Raw genomic sequence first — 2,451 nt, forward strand, 5'->3', positions numbered from 1 at the left:
ATCAAAGGGAGGGCGGTGTGCGGCGCGGCTGACGCGGCCCCCGGTGCGTCCACCGCGGGCTAGCGAGCGGAGGCTGCCGCCGCTGCCGGTTCAATTCCGCATTGGTTCCGTGTCCGTCGCCTCAAGCACCGACTCTCAGCCTCTCTTTCTGCGTCAATGTCACCTGCCCCGTGTGCGGCTTCACTCCATTAGCGCTACTTTGTTGCGGTACTAGCGTACTTCTCCACCGTGTGACGCTACTTTGTAACGAGGCTGCTCGTCTCCAGTCTCTACTTTATTTGAGTGTTTGCTTTTCTGTTTTTTTAGGCTAATTTTCCACTAATTAAAAACAACAGGCGTGTCTGCCCGCTGCAACTTTGCATAATAATGTGCATGCCATTCAAAACATCAACCGAGTGGGTCACGTGACACGTCAGCTTGAGCTTTAATGACGTCACGTTTATAAACACAGAACACATATCTGATTGCCTTGTCTCCACATGTCCTTTGACAATAGTGCCCCCATCATAAAGACGCACATGCTAGCAATACACAGAGCACTCAGAGCAGCTACAGCACTAAGAAACAGACTTATTACATTAATAATGCACGGCTGTGGAAGGAAGCGCTTCACAGGCCGGCTTTAATCTTTCTCACTAATGAGGATGATGGTGATGATGATGATGATAGTGGTGGTGATGATGGTGATGTGTAGCTAGCTGCTGTGTCTTAAACAAGAACACAGCTGCCAAAAGACAACCTGCACAGCTTGTAGGAAAGAGGGGATTGGTTTCTCCAACACTGACTGTTTGGCGCCCCAACGTACTGAAACAGGAAGTGGCAGCAGGGGGCTGTGGGAGGGGCCTCCTGACCTCTGGAAGAACTAAACACAGATCAAAAAGGAATGACAGTTTCCAGCCAAGCGTAACGAAGGCCGGTATTCCCTTTGTCGTTCCGTGCAACAGGACGAGGAACAGCGTGTTGTCTTTGTGTGTGTTAAGTTAGTGGTGAAGTGGAGACACTTGATGATGAGGTGGGCCGTGACAGATTTAAAGTTTGACAGACGACACGACTGTCTGATCGGAGGTCGTGGCGAGATCCGGTCGGCTCAAGGAAAAGATGATAGATTACCAAACACCTTCATGAAGCCGCCGTACGACTCGAAGAGAACGTGTCAGCTTTCAGACAGCGATTGTGAACCGACTGAAATAATGAAAACAAAGCTGTCAACACTTGGAGGATAGCATCCAGAGGGCCGTGTTTATTACTTCATCAACATACGTCGCTAAGCATGGACTGTAGACACACACACACCACACACACACACACACACACACACACACACACACACACACACACACACACACAGTGAGACCTACACACACTCTGTTGTGTCTCGTGTGTGTTCTGAACTGCTGACCGTCATCTCTCTCTCTCTCTCTCTCTCTCTCTCTCTCTTTCTCCTCTCTCTCTCTCTTTCTCTCTCTCTCTCTCTCTCTCTCTCTCTCTCTCTCTCTCTCTCTCTCTCTCTCTCTCTCTCTCTCTCTCTCTCTCTTTCTCCTCTCTCTCTCTCTTTCTCTCTCTCTCTCTCTCTCTCTCTCTCTCTCTCTCTCTGTCTTTCTCCTCTCTCTCTCTCTTTCTCCTCTCTTTCTCTCTCTCCTCTCTCTCTCTCTCTTTCTCTCTCTCTTTCTCCTCTCTCTCTCTCTCTCTCTCTCTCTCTCTCTTTCTCTCTCTCTTTCTCCTCTCTCTCTCTCTCTCTCTTTCTCTCTCTCTCTCTCTCTCTCTCTCTCTTTCTCCTCTCTCTCTCTCTCTCTCTCTCTTTCTCTCTCTCTCTCTCTCTCTCTCTCTCTCTCTCTCTCTCTCTCAAATACTCGCATCATGTGACCGCCGCGGCTTTTTGATCAGAAACAGTGTTGGGGGGTTATCGCTATTTTATAATTAAAATATATATATATATATATATACATATATATTACAATTAAAAGTTATCACTATTTCATAATCTGACACTACATGTAATATAATTATTTTTGCCTATTAGCTTATTTTCTCATTGCACAGCTATATATATATATATATATATATATATATATATATATATATATATATATATATATATATATATAATATATATATATATATATATATATATATAGTGATTAATTGATCAGCAGACTCACACTATAAATTCATAATCATGTATTCATCATCGCCTGCGTCAGACTGTCGTGATGTATTCCTGCACACCAACACAGACAGTGAGACAACGTTCCTGTCAACACATTTACATAATAACATAATAACATAAACCCGCCTTTCCCGACAATAATCACTTAACTGGACCGGAGTATTTTCCAGTGCTGTGATTAGCTCCCCACCCAAGACACAATGTTTCCGTGTGCTACGGTGAAACACGGCGTCCTGTAGATTATAGCGTGTGTGTGTGTGTGTGTGTGTGTGTGTGTGTGTGTG

The sequence above is a fragment of the Clinocottus analis genome, unplaced genomic scaffold, assembly GCF_023055335.1.
Source record: "Clinocottus analis isolate CAN_PGR_092001 unplaced genomic scaffold, fCliAna1.0.p SCAF_6, whole genome shotgun sequence".
NCBI classification, from domain to species: Eukaryota; Metazoa; Chordata; class Actinopteri; order Perciformes; family Cottidae; genus Clinocottus; species Clinocottus analis.